At 47.1% G+C, this 15,008-nt stretch overlaps 1 protein-coding gene across 3 annotated transcripts in view; it reads right to left on the bottom strand.

The window, feature by feature from the left end:
• LOC132913034 (uncharacterized) overlaps positions 1-15,008 on the bottom strand; it is a 143,669-nt gene that overhangs the window by 55,860 nt on the left and 72,801 nt on the right. For 2 of the 3 annotated variants that reach the window (XM_060970948.1, XM_060970946.1), the window contains exon 3: positions 9,027-9,056. The exons of the other annotated variant lie outside the window; for it this stretch is intronic. The gene's annotated coding sequence lies outside the window, so the exon portion shown is untranslated. The remainder of the gene's footprint in view (positions 1-9,026; positions 9,057-15,008) is intronic. 3 annotated transcript variants of the gene reach the window in all.

Genomic DNA, 15,008 nt, shown 5'->3' with positions numbered 1-15,008 from the left:
TGATAAAGCGTATCTTTGACCAAATTTACTTTGAATTTCTTACTTTACATGTGGCTAAGGCCTCGTAAAAGCTGAAAGTCCCGTTCGAATGTCCATGGCAAGGTCCTAACGACGCGCCTCGTTACCGGAACAAACGTTTCCATCCAGAGCGATCAGAATGGAATATGAATCGGCGTTAGAGCTCGAACGAACTGTGTTATCGATCTTGCAGCACCGGACGGAGACATGGGACGAACCTATTTGGCCAGCTGGCCCGTTATCTCGGACGACGTGACAGCAAGGCTCATCGGCAGGTCTGTCATCGTGCGACGAGTCGCGTGTTCCGGCTTGCGATTCACATTGCATTAATGACGCGATTTATCGATGCTTATCGGCCGACTGATCGAGAGCGAGAGAGCACGCGAACCGGAAGAACGCGTCGCGTGAAAATCATCGATCGCGCGACGGACCCTCTCTATGTCCACGATCAATGGGCACCGATTTAACGGAACTCAAGCGCAACCACTGAATATCAAGTGTTGAGGACCTTTTACGGCGTCGAGTTGCAACGCGGACACACGGCGCTCGTATGGGAGCGTCGTTTGGTAACTTGAACGCCGTTTCACCGACTCGCTGACTATTCCGAGGGGTCGATTTACGGGGTTCGATTTACGGGGGTCGCTGTGTGAAAGTTTCTCATTTGCTTTGAGATATGTTTCGCGCGTGGGAAAAATGAATATCGCAAGAACGGAAAAAAGAAAATAGGAGTTTGATCGTAGCGTTGTAAAAAATGTAAATCAAATATTGTTATCGTCGTTGGGAAGCGTAAAAAGATAGGTAATGTTGTCGATATTTTTTTCGCTTTTCCGAGACAAGAAACGAATGGAAAGAACGCTGGATATGGATTTCCCGAATCGCATATACCATCCCATCCATGAAAAGTATCAATCGGTACCGCATGCCACGACTTGGTTCCTATCGATTCTCCTCTTCTTAAATAACCTTGAAATCCGATGTCCGCCTCTTCGTGGCTCGTTGCCACGGCCAGGCGAAACCTGTTACATCAGATGACCACGAACACACCGGTACTAGAGAGGGAGATTGCTAAAATCGGTCGACCGTTCTGCCGTAATCCTTGGCCAAGGAAGGTCGTATCGCGAACGCCGGTTACGTTCAACAGAACGGGGCCAGAAATTGCAGGTTCCGCGGAACTTGCCTCTATAAATCCAGGAATTACCAAAAGATCCGATTCAGCTATCCGAACTCAACCACCACGCTTCTGGGTTTAACTGTAAATCTATTCGAGGAGTTTACCACGGACAGAGAATTGATCGCGCTTCGCCTAACCGAATCGAACGAACGTAAAGTCTATGAAAGTTCTCATTGGTAGAATGGGCGTCGGTTTGATCGTCTCAACGCGCGCGATGAGCGAGTAGGATTAGATACGAAGGGGCAATAGTTGAAGATAAAATTCGAACATTACGAGCGAGGATCGAGTGGAATTTCAGCGGAAGAATGGAAGACTGTCTAGGGACGAAGCCACCCAATTAGCCAGAAAATTGTCAACTCGAATCTTGCAGCATCAGCGAGTCGCGTTCGAGAGTCTGTCCAAGTCATCGACCTTGTGTCGCGACGGAGAGAAACGTGTACCGATCGATCACGTCCCCAAGATTTCGTACGGCAGGGATCCATTTAATTCGTCCGTCAAGAGTCGCTGTTGGAAAGCTCGGTTCTCGGTAACGCTGGAATATCCCAGCGAGGACCGGCTGGAAAGACAACAAAACCTCGCCGTAAGATCGAAAAACGAACATCCGAACGGACGGCCGGGCATCGAACGAAGAGGACGAGCTGAAAGGTAAGAAGAAGAGACAGAAGAAGCAGCGGCAGAGCAACGACCAAGAAGAGCCAGAAGGATGAGAAGAAGAGGGCGGAACCTAAAAAAAAGGGTGGCCAGCGAAGGGAAAAAATGAGAAGAAACGAAAACCGCGGGTGAAGGCGGGTGTCGTCCTAGTGTACACACAGAGCGTGTATTAATGTGCGTTAAGACGCTGCGAAACGACGTGGCAGGCACACGGGTATAGGATGACACTTGGCTCGGGCCCTCGATCGGTCCGCCGCTCCCCATCACCGGGCCCCTGGCGTCCCCCACTCCACCAACGTTCAGCCAGTCGAAGAGGGACTCGAGCGCGGTCGGCCGTACTCGGTTCGGGCCCGTCGGTCGTCCTCGCGAGAGCTCGGCTTCCCTCGGTTCGACCTTGAACGGGCCCTGTATGGTCTATGCCACTGACACGGACCAAGGACGGGGGGCCCCCACGTTGCTTGGGTACCGGCGTGCTGTTGTCCCGAAACGCGGTCGTGGAACTCCGCGCGCGGAGCGCTGGAAAGTGTTCGCCCGATGGCAAACTCTTTTTCGTGCTCCGTGCGCCTCTTCCCTTCGCGTCTGCCATTGGCGTAAGGCCCTTCGATTCGTGAGAAGCCCGCGCAATTTGACGGAACAGGGCTGGAACCGACACGACCGGACTTTGATTCGTAGGTATAGACACCTACCATCTGGTGAGAGGCCCTCGTTGGAGGATCGTGTTGCCGGCACTCGTGGAAATGGACGTTTCGCTCGATGAGCAACATGCAAAGGCAAAGGCGTTTCTCGCGGACATTGCACGGCCTGGTAACGATACTCCCATCGGCGGATAGGACGACCCATAGCGTCTATAATTTCGTAGCGAATGATTTTCAGATTTAGAAAAGTATTTTCCATGATTGAATTACGATTCACGGGGATGCGCGTCCCCTTCCCGCTAAGGAATTCAATCGAGTTCGAGGAAAATTTCTATCCTGTTCACGATTATTAGACGGGATACACGAGATGCAGCGTGCAGCAGGCAGAAATGCCGCAATGGCTCTTGCGTGAGCCGCACCGACCTGGCCGACCAGGGTCAGGAATCGCGTCGATGGGGTCTAGAGAAACGAGTAACCCTCGGTATACACTTTCGATGGAATTTTGTATGCAGATCGACTCGTACAACGTGGGAACTCCGCAAACTACGCTCGGTACAACACTAGCTGTGCTGATTGCTGCCCCCCGTTCGGATCTTTCTGTTTCCTGTTTGTTTGCTCGGAAACGGTGGCAAGGTGTATTATTGGACACCTGACGACGTTGAGAACGGAAATACCGATAAGAGGCCTGTTTCAAAGACGGTTGCGTGATAATTTCTTCGGAGCATCCCCAACTAGACAGCGTCGTAATCGCGTAATTCCATTTTTCACGATTACAAGGCAGATTTCGATCGAAACGAATCGAGATCGTTGCTCCAAGTGGTCGCCTTGAATTTCTTGGTCACGCCTATGGCATCGTCCGGGCCTAAACCTGCGAACCTACTCAGCTGCCCTCTCGCCGGATTCCGTCCCGTGTCCACGTGTGTAAAAAAAGAGCAACAGGAGCAGGATCAGGCTCTGGGCGTTGGCCCTAAATCTAACGAAATACTCGCCCGTTCCCCGCATCCACACAGGCCATAATATATCTCGCGAGAGAGGCCGTTCTTCACCATCTCGTTCCAGCTATTTCTCGCATTCTATTCCCCGCCGGTGATAACTTCCACCGACACTCTTGCCAAAATCAATATTTACAGAGTGGTAACACCAATGGCGGACATATTCTACTTATCGTTCTTTCTCATTTTGTACCGGCTGTTTCGAATGGTTGACCCTTGAAATCCCTTTGGAACACAACGTTGTAAATCACGATTTTCGGATTTCTATAGACGGAAAATAATCATTTTTCGTAGGATTTTAAAATAAAAAAGATAGTAGAATGCCTTGAGCCGCCGTGTTAGCCGTCCTAAGACCACGGCAGTTATTCTAACCGGCTTCTTTCGGCGAGTGCATCGACCTGGAAGCCACCCTTTCTGTTCGTTTTGGTAGCAAGACTGTAGGGGCGGTCTACGGTGAAATTTCACTGGCATAAACACAACTGACAGAGTCTCTTTCCTCTGGAATGGCATCGTGTACCTTTCATCCTTCGGCAACGCGGGACAAGCCGGCTTTCTTCGACGTGACGCCTGCAGAATAGTTGTCCCGATTACCGAGCATTAACTGGTAACATCGTAACGAGAGCAAATAGTTCGTTACGATGTAACTTTAACGGTGTACGTGATCGTCGATTAATTTTCGTATCACGCATGGATTTTTCTCTTTTTCATTCGAAATGAATCCGACGTGACGGCTATTAACCGGCCAACGGTGACAAGGGTTTGAGGATGGAACACCGTCTGAATTTTATCCAAGGACAATCCGAGGCTCCGGTTAGCCACTGGTTTAACCGAGCCTTCATTTTCACTGACAGCATCGTGGCTCGATGGGGCCCCTGGTACTGACGAGCTACGACCTTGGGAAGGCTTTATTAAAACTACCTTCGAGAAGTATGAATATCTCACGAGCGGATGGTTACGATGCCGAGGTGTATTGCTCGAGGAAAGCCATAGGGTGAAGACGGTGAAGAAGGCGTGGAAATAAGACGATTGTCCGCGCCAGCAACGATATATTGTATAATTTGAATGATATACTTGAAATAATACACAGGTAAAAATAACCCAAGTATCTTCTTTCCGTTCCTTCTCATGGATGCAAGAAATCTTCAGGATAAATAATTATTTTCTCAGTTATTCGTTTTGTATTCTCATCGACGTAATGGTTGCATCTTCCAACTGTACTTTCGCTAGTATCGAGGAATTGTAAAATGCTGGGAATTTAGCATGCGAGAAATAGCACGAGTAAAAAGACGCCAAGTGAAAACGTCTGGTAGGAGAACTTGGCGAGAGAGACTTACAAGAACGGACTGCTGCCGAAAAAACCGTACAACCAGTCATGAACAACGTCCGGTACGCGATATGTAACTGCCATACGAGTACAAGAACATCAGGAGCGGGCCTCGAAGACGGTACAAATATGACACGAAGTCGGTAGTCCAACGCGACGCGATTCTAGCGTAACGCAAGAGCAACATAACGACGCGACACGAGTATAACCAGACGTGCCATTCGACGCAGCCTCGTTACAGCTGCCCATAGAGGAGAATCGCACTTTCATTCGACAAAACACGCTGATATCGTAATGACAGCTGTCTCAAATGAAACACGATGGTTCACCCACTCGCATTCCGTAACATCGCAATTCCGCTAATGGAATCAGCCTGAATTCACGCCCACGCTCCCACGAGATTCTACCAAACTTGCAATTAACGTTTCCATCTAGGACCGCTATCTCGCGTGAGTCGAATAATTCTATCCGATACAGTCAGCTGGGTGTTACTCCGAATATCTTGCCGAAAAATATTCACAGTCACGCGAGATTCGTGGCGTGTCGCGATCGAAGATGGCCTGTTAACGTAAATATTACCAGGATAGCCGAAATGATCAATTTGAAAATTTCTTCTTCTTCAAATTCTAGCGCTATTACGATTCTACTGCTGGGGTTGATAATTCCATGAATTTTCTGTTTTTTTTTTCTTTTTCCAGATTAAAACGTACGATATTCCCATCGGCCTTTTTTATTCCTCTCTATACGTGTAACCTTCTTTCCAATTTCACGGAGGAATTCCTGTGGTTTGACGGTGAACCGCGGAGAAAAAACCTGGACAAGTTATACCGAGCTTGTACGACGATTCTTAACACTTTTCTTCGCCGAGAAGGCAAGAAACGTGCTTCTGGAAAAAATCGCGCCGCAAAGGCACGAGCGATGGATCGTATTTCAGATCACGCGACTTTTTGCCACCGAAATTTCGTAACTTCTATACGCAATCTGTAGCGAAGAGAGGCCGAATGCAAGAAGGATCCGATCGCGCGAAATGGCGCAAGATGTGTTTCAAATACATCTTATGACAGCAAAGATGTTACTTGCCATGTTACGATGGAACGCTACAAATTTCAATTCTTGCAAGGAATATAAAGCTCAATGCACAAATTTACAGTTTACGACTAATTCTAAAGCTTCAGATATAAATGAAGGAAACAAGAAAGGTGGACGGCGATTCACCGAACGCAGAACGGTTTTCTTTCCACCGAAAGCTAATGCAATTTTCCACCAAGTTTAGCACGGGCCGTAGCCACTCGAGACGAAACAAACGAAGCTCTGTTCATCGAGAATATCAACGACCTCCGTACAGTCGCGTGACACCGTCTCGAACAGGGTGAGATCACTTCTCTGAAATCCAGCGTTTCAAAACTGGACGTGAATCATGCGAGAAGCATGCGTTTTCATTCCAGTTACACAGAGAAGTTGAGGAGCGTGATTATCTGACGACTGGAAGCGAACGAAAGCGAAAGAACCCACCCCATTGCCGATCGAATCCTTTCGAGAAGTGAATGTATAAAAAAAAAAAAAAAAAAAAAAAAAAGGAAAGAAAGGTAGGCGATCGACAGTGGAAATGCGTATATTAAACGTATAAAAGAATTAGTAAGGAACGATCTGGTGAAAATAATGATGGAGCGTGCGAGTGTACGCGTGAAACGCGGGAAATCTTTATTGTCCGGTTAATTGGAACTTTTTCGAGCCACGCAGCATTTGAATTGCGTACGCGCAGTAATAAAACTAATTAAACGTAATTACAAAGTGCAACAAAGGGAATAAGTAATCGTTCGCGGATACCATAGCAACGAAGGTGGGCCGACTGGGAAAACTAGGAAATACTAATTGGCACGCGGCAAACCACCACTTCTGCTACCTTTTACAAAAAATTCAGCCATTTCTTGCCGCGTGACGACACGCTAAACCGTCGTATTTTACCTGGTGACTTGCAGAAATTTGCATCAAGACTGTACTTCAAAGCGTTCCTCTTCCAGTCTCTCTCAGTTCCGCGATTTTTATTTCATCGCTGGTACCGAGAATTACTTAACGTCGCCCTATGTCGATATGATTTTATAATCCATCCAAGATCCACCTTGTCCCGTTCCAACGCAACGTTCTATGGTTCACAGTCCATGAGAGATTCTTAATCTCTTGCGTCAAACTCACCCCGAAAACTACCGACCAAACCTACGAAGACTCAGGCGTCGTCCGAAGAAGGTACCCGGGACGAAGTCGGGCGCGACGTTAATGCAACGAGCCATTACAGGAGCAGCACTCATTACCACGCGACGAACGCATAAAAACGGGACAGTCGATCGATCTTGCGCGGGAAACGAGCGGTTTCGGCTCTCTGATTGCTCGCTACGTTCGCGGAACACCTTCCTGGATCGCGTTAATGGATGCGCGACCGTTTCTCTTCATGGAAACGTATTAATTATTTTCGTTGAAACTCGCTTAAACCAGAACATGCCACCGACTTTTCTTCTGTTACTGAAAACCCTTCGGCTCTCTCCTTCTTTCTCTGTCCTCGCATGCGAACTCGCCAAGAAATTCTATCCCATTCGTTAGAAACAATCTTTCCACGAGTGCTTCTGATTTATCACCGACGTTTCGCCACTTCTTCGTAGTCGGTGAATTATCTTCTTCCTTTAAAATTAATAAGCAGACTCGCGCGATTCCACTTTGCTGGCAAACTTCGCCCTTTACCGATTATTCCCACATTCTTCGAATTAGTCACTCGAGGCTACTGTCTCGTCACCGAAGAATGACGTCAAAAAGTACATCTTTACTCGTAAAATCGAAAGATCGACGAGAGATTCGTATAATATATAAATAGAAGAATGGTATGAAATTTCCAAGAAAATCCACGATTGGTCATCAATGCGATATCTCGTATCTCGTCGTCGATCGATTATACCTCGTTCTAAGCATTCAGCTGGATAGAAATCCGGACGCGAGTCGTCCTTTCGTGAAGCGGTGTCGGCGAAAACAATAAAAACCGACATTACTGTCAACGGAACGTGGTATTAAGCCGAACGTAATTCGTGCGAAAGGGTGCACAGCAGAACGAGACGCGAAATGCATCTTTTCTGGTTGCAAGCTGTACACACAGTCGCATTTTTCCTGGGAAAGAAGACCGATTTGTACGGCAAAACCGTCCGGCGGTGCACGATCAACTGGCTGCCGAGAGCCAGATCGCCTACTTTTCTTTGTACAAGTACAAAGTTGTCCCATGAACATACGTTTTTTCGATCGCTAGCAAGCAATGGCTCAAGAATAGCTTAATTTCCGAACGCATTATCGAATAGCATCGAAGAAGATAAGCTATATACGAAGAATCGCTACAGCCGAAAATTCGTATTTCCACCGGTTCGTCTTACTGAGCTTCATCTTGACCCACCACCGGTATCATTATCTTTATCGTTACAATTAGACAAATAATTAACGCAGAACGATGAATTGTTCGGAACTCGCGAGCGACTCGAACCCGTCGCTACGAATTTGAGTTTCGAGGGCGATAGCGTAAACAGCGCACGTGGGGAGATGATTATACCGTAATTACTGTGTTTAGTTCAGTCAGTGGGCCGTCGATGACTCACGTTTCCACTTTTTTTTTCTCGCGACCCAGGCTAAACTTCCTAATTAAATCCTGCCGACGTGTTTCAATGTTATTATCGCGATTTTTGCTTTTCTGGTTACAATGTTCGATGTAATTAATACTCGGCAGGTGATCGGTGAGCCACGGAGCCACAAGAAGCAATCGATCGATCTACGATCCGTAGCTAATCTCTTTCTCATAGCGTCCCCACCTCTTCTCCATAAGAATAACATTCTGCACCGTTGCAGGGTATCACGGAGTTGCGAATAATTGCGATGCGCAGTTTGGTCGCTTCGTTGTGGATCGTTGATGATATACGGCGCGATGCCTTTCGCCACGATCGGTTTCATTGTTCGAAACAACGTTATGTTTGTTACTGTTATCTTAACGCGGGTCATCGACTGGTGGCGGCAAAAGCCAAGTAACAATCTATTAATGAGACGTTGCGAAAGCTATTGTTCGAGCCTGGTAATTCTCGACGACGCGTATTTAAATTCTACAACGCGAACGTTATACGATATTTCCGTAACGCGAACGTTCGTTAAAATCTACATAGATCTCTACATAGATCGAATGAAAATATTTTACATAAGCTCGTTCTGGTACTCACTTGTTGTTTTTCGTCCTGTGTGTCCCGAATCTGCAACAGAAATGACAAAATACATATACACTTGTCCGGTGTTTTTCTCTTTTGATCTAACGGTTTCGATTTGCGTGATTTATACAAATGTTTGTCGCTAAGCGATCTCAACCGCTTTGCATCGAGACCTTTCCGCGGAATAACCAGCAACTTTCTTTTATATTCCGTGCTACACGTTTAATGTTTGACTTGCTTTTCGCATTAAGAAACCTCTCATTTCTCGCAAAGTGTACGAAAATCAGTAGGTACAGTATTGGTATGTAATCTGTCGCGCCTTCGGGCGATACTTCAAGTAAGACAGCAGACGTTGCCTGCGTCTGAGCGGCGCGGCGTGCTTCGAAATGCAAGAGGTTAAGAAACTCGTGGATCGTCGATAATCCGCGACGTCTAGCACGAATTCTGACAAACATATTCTCTCGTTCGATGTTCGAATAAAAAGCAAATACACTTCGTTTCTCGTTAAATGTCACGCAAATATACAAAGCGAAACATCCATCGCAACGTACCTCGATATTCCAATTTCGATTTCAAGACTAAAATATCGCGTTCCTTTTCCTCGTTACCAAGATATACGACCGCTATATCGTACGGAAAAGTTACGAGCACTTGTTGGACGCGCGAGAAACGCAAGAGGCCAAGGTTAGCTTCTGCAACGAACCGTCCGTCGTACGCACTGCAACAGCGAGCCGAAAATCACCGCGGGCAAGCGTGAACGAACATCGAAAAGCGAACGATCGCTCGCCTCCCTTCCGCTTTCTATCGCGCGCGCAGCTCACGCGTTTAGTCGCCAGCCCGCCACATTTCCTGTTTCCTTCCTCGCCGCCTGACCTGCCAACTCAAACCGGAAGGTCCACGAAACCCGTGACCGCCTATCGTATATGATTTATTATTAACGTCCGCTACAACGAATCGCTCTGTTCCGGAACGTAAGAACGCGATTAAAGATAAACGAAGGTTCGAATCGATGTTAATTAGGTCGATTTTAATGCTTGAAAATGCGAATATCATTTTCGAGCAAGCGAAATACGTAATGAAACGTCCGAAATATTTGAAACGCGAGATTTCCAAATAGTAACGTTTGCAACGTCTCCATTGTCTGGTATTTTTAAATTTTTTCCCTATGGAAATTTAGCGTTTCGATTGTGCGCTTGGCGACGACTTCCAGCGGCCTTTTCGCGTTACGTTAGGAAGGTATGCGCTTTTCACTGGTATGTTCGCTATGAATTGGCCAAGGGTAATTCATCGAATGACGCATCAACGCAGCGTTGAATCAACCGTCGCGTAGAAACACGACGAAACGTTGCGCGGCAGAGTCGTAGGCGACGCGTCAACACCGGCGGAAAAGGAGTGACACTTTCCGAGTGTCTGGCAAGACAATAGACCACCAGAAGGATCGTGCTCCCCCTGCAAACTAGGAAATTATTCAAAACGTATTCCAAAGACTCTGACGTCCAAGGAGGAATACTGTTTGGTCGCTCGTTCGACGATATCTTCTTTTTTTATTTGTTGTTAACACCGTTGTAAAACCATCGTGTATGTAAACGAGTAAATCATCGTGAGTGTGAAAGCTAATCGTGACCTCTGCTTGTAAAGATCGTTTCAGACAGAATATACACGGTGTTTAAGAAGAATAGTCTTGGTGAATTTATGATAATGACCGACAGGAATAAAAGTGTTTAACATTTGATACTCTGTGAATTTTCTTGAAAGTTCCCTTTCCTTCGAATCTCCTCGATCCTTATTTCCTTTTTCTCTTTTTTTCCTCTTAATGCTCCTACTAATATTACGTATCAATTTCCATTATGGTAACATTTTTCTATGCAGCAACTTCGAAAACTCGAACTTTAAATTCCAGAGCAAAAGAAACTATCCCGGATATAAGAAACATCGCATGCGATCTTTCCATTTCACACTCTCCGCAAACGATTCTTCTCATTAAAAACCCGTAACAACCAGTACCTTGACTTTACCAGAATACCACCTATCCTTCGATCCCCGCGGAGACGCAACAGGAGCAATAAGTTTCAGCAAGAAAAATCGCTAACGTCCCATGACTGCGTGGAGGGAAAAAAAGGATGGTCGGGGCTGAAAGACGCGCTGTAACAGCGAGACGCGACGATGAAATATCGCGGGGCGTTGAAATTACGGGGCGTTCAGGAACGAATTCATCGTAACGCGGTTCGAGGCAGAGCCAAGTCTACGAGGCGACACGAGCCTCTTATGTTTACCCTGCAAACTAGAAAATTATTCCAAGCATAAGAACGACAGGGAAGTCTTTTGCCTCTGCTGGAAACCTGTTGTCGCGACTTGTGCGTAGCCACGATCAATTAGACGACGAATCGTATTTCGTTGAACGATCACGGCCTGGCGTGAAATATTTCCGCGATGGATATAAACTGTTGGAAAAAATAAGAAAAGCAGGGAGAAAGAAAAGACGTGAAAGATGCTGGAAAAGTGCATGACCATACTGGCGCGGAATCGCGAGTGATCATTATCTAGATGCCATAAAGGATCGCGGTGTAATGGCTCGCTCCGAAACGATTTATTGCGTGTAATTGCGAGGAGGTGGCACATTAAGCCGACTTTACAACGTCCAATACTAGTGACGCTTGCCTCGCTTCCCCTACGAACGTCAAACGAACGGGCGACAATAAAGCTAATAAACACTCTATCATAGAAGAGACAAGTAGCAAACTTGGATGCCAATGAGGCAACGATCGTTCCTCGAATCAGCCTTAAAGGTGTCATCTTTTTAAATCCGTCTTAAGACCGACCAACAAAAAGACACGATTGCGAGACGACGCGACGGTAGGAGAAATAAATGGAAACGACAGCGAATAAGAAGAAGACTATTCGCTAAACGATCGTTCTGAAGGAAACTCCAAGTCCAATCTTAAACCTGTTTTACATAAGTTATTTCTCTTTAGCATTAATAAATTAGCGGCGAATAAAATTTTCAGTATTAGCCAGTGTCGTCCTGTCTGTGTCTATCCTTGTTCCTATTCTTGCTGCGAGAAACGTTCGAAAATTCCGACCATTTAGCAAAGTGCAAGCGGTGGGACAAAGAATCGGATTATTTCGCAGCGAGTCGAGGAAAGTTTCGCCCGAAAGGCTGACTCAACGTGCTCGCGAACGTTTTAAGAATGTTGGCAGAGGCGCGACACTTTCTAACCAAAGGATCAAACTATCAACGCGTCGTGCCCGCCCTGTAAACTAGCGAATTATTCAACCGAGTCCATGAACGTGACCGTTCCAACGATTCTCGCGACGATCTTCGCCTTTTTCCACTCGAATTTTCACCGAGGCACGTCGAAAAACCGAGCACGCGCGAAAACTACGGCGAAACGAGCGATTTCCTGCTCGTAAACTCTTCACCGGTCGGCTGCTGCCTTTTCCTTTCTCTTTCCTCTTTCTTTTTCTTTCCTTCTCTTCGTCGAAACGGCAGAGAGCACGCGTTCGTACTGTGACGAGCATGCAGAATCGGCGATCGGTTTCGTGGAACCATCGTCGGCTTCTCTGAAACTGTCGCCGCGCATTCGAAAGGGAAACGTTTGTCTAAGCGTGTTCGGGATTAATTACACGAGCCTTCGTTCTAATTAGCCCTGGCTGTTTCGTGGAAATCTTTGCCCCGTATTCGCGTAGTCGCGACTCTTCTGCTCGATTCTTCAGGACCAAGTCAAATCTAGGTTTGTTTCGTAGAACATCAGAGTGAAACGTGGAGCGCGATCATGCGGTGAAAGTCGACATCGGTCTAATAAATAAATTCAGAGGATATCGTTACGATTTCTGACTCTGAAACTTCCTTAATTGAAAGTCCAATAGTAACAGAGTCATTAGATTTACTATGCTTCCTGCTAACATCCATCACCCAACGAGAAAACCATCCATCGGTAAAACGGTTAATTACGATTACGATTTCACGTTCTCACGTTTATTTCAGTCAAAATAAAAGAAAAAAAAAAATGGAAAAGAAGAGACAACTCAAGCTTACCATGTAAACGTAATAAACGATTGAAATTGCCGAGTATAACGTAACAATAAAAGTGGATAATGGTTGATGGAAATGGTAGAGCTCGCGTTCCAATGGAGGACGAGCGATCGAGGACTTTTAAATGGCGGCGCACACGTAAAAAAAGCTCGACCTACCGTTAGATGGTTTCCATCCCATAGGAATGGGTCTGGATTGGAGCGGCGGCAGGCGGATACACCAGAAGGAAAAGCAAAGAGGAAGGGAACCGACCGGCGTCGTGCTCGGTAAGCTATGACGAAGGTTAGGTTATCTCGGGACGCGGATCTAAACGTTTTAGCGTGTACCAGCACGCTTCTAGCACCGAGTACATTGTCATTTTATGGACAGACGGGCCTTGCTGCACGACGGACGAGACGACGGCTACAATTTGCGCGTGTAATTGCACCGCTACCGATCTCCATTTCGCGAGACGGACGTCGGCGCTTGTTCCGCCACTTTACTCGGGATTTCCTGTCGCCATTTCCTCACGGTCGCTGTAATTCGTCCGTCTCGATCGCGAGATTGTAATACAATTTTGTTCTACCTTTGTTAATTAAGTCCGATTATCAACGCTTCGCTGATACTCGCGAATATAGAAAATTCTTCGACGCTACGATTTTTAGATATACGTACATGCGTTTTTCTTGGCCACGCAAAGTCAATCGGATCGTTCGAAGGATCAGCTGTGAAAGAAGAAAAGCGACAAGCTCGCGAATGATATTCGCGGAATTTAATTACATCGTTGCGAGAAAGAACGATCGGTAGAACTAGCAGTGTCACGGCTTTTAATCCGCCGACATTTCGCGCTATTACCTCTCGCGGCTTTTTAACGTTGTCACCGCGCCGCGTAAATAATACGCCACTCTCCGTTAAGTCGGATTTATTGCGCGGCATCCAGAAGCCGTTGCGTTTATTATTTAATCGTTCGCTAACGATTCGTCACGCGTTCGCTATAAATCGCTCGCCGATCGTAGATACAGCCTTAGCTTTCTCGTCACGAGTTTCGTTTCTCGCGTTGGCAGCCCTGCACCACGTTGCATCGCGATTCTATAACCGTAGAATCGCATTCCCCGCGAAACGAACGGATTACTCGTGGAACGAAATCGATAGCGACAGTCCTATCGGTTCGAGCGCGCGGACATTGCCATCCTGGCCACTCGAAAACTCTAGATTCAAGAAAGAAGAAAAGTGGGCTCGATACCGATCGAAGCAACTTTTTCTCCTGCGTCGAGTACGACCAAAAGGACGGATCGAGTTGTAAGTGGACACGAAGCGGGTAGCCTCGTTTCGTTCTGCTTCACGCACTCTCGCATGGAGGCAGAAAGGAAAACGGAGTCGGAGGAAGCAGCGGACAACGACGAGCAAGGGCTGAAGTAACAACGCCAGTAGCTGCAACGGAGACTACGTAGAACCACGAAGAACGACGACGACAACAACGACGACGACGACGACGACGACGAAGAAGAAGAAGTAGAAGAAGCAAAGAAGAGAAACAAGGGGAGTCGGAGGCGTAGAAGGACGAGGAAGGAGAAGGAGCAAAGTACTCGACCTCCACCTTGGTCGCCACGCATCGCGGAATTCGTTCGAGGAACGTAGAGCCCATCGCCTCGCCACGCTCTTGCTTCTTCTCCGCTGCTGTTTTGCATTTTACACCGGTGCCGAGATTTGGTCGTTAGATTCGCCGATCCGCCTCGACTCTCCCGCGGCGCGTGTTCCCTTAGCCCGGGGCAAGGATGCCGGGGCCCTAGAACCCCGTCGCGCTCTCATGTACTCGGTTGGCCCTTCCTTCCAAGCCTCGCTCGATAATAATGTTATCTAAACTCCGACTGCCGACTTTGTTTTCCACGTCGCTTCGTGCTCGCCCCTCGGGGACGCGAATTTCCGCCACGTTCGACGACCGCGTTTCCGCCGTGCTTTCTTGCGTTTCACCAACGCGTTGGAAC

This window comes from Bombus pascuorum, chromosome 12 (assembly GCF_905332965.1).
Source record: "Bombus pascuorum chromosome 12, iyBomPasc1.1, whole genome shotgun sequence".
Classification (NCBI taxonomy): Eukaryota; Metazoa; Arthropoda; class Insecta; order Hymenoptera; family Apidae; genus Bombus; species Bombus pascuorum.
This window is presented reverse-complemented; position numbering and strand designations above follow the sequence as displayed.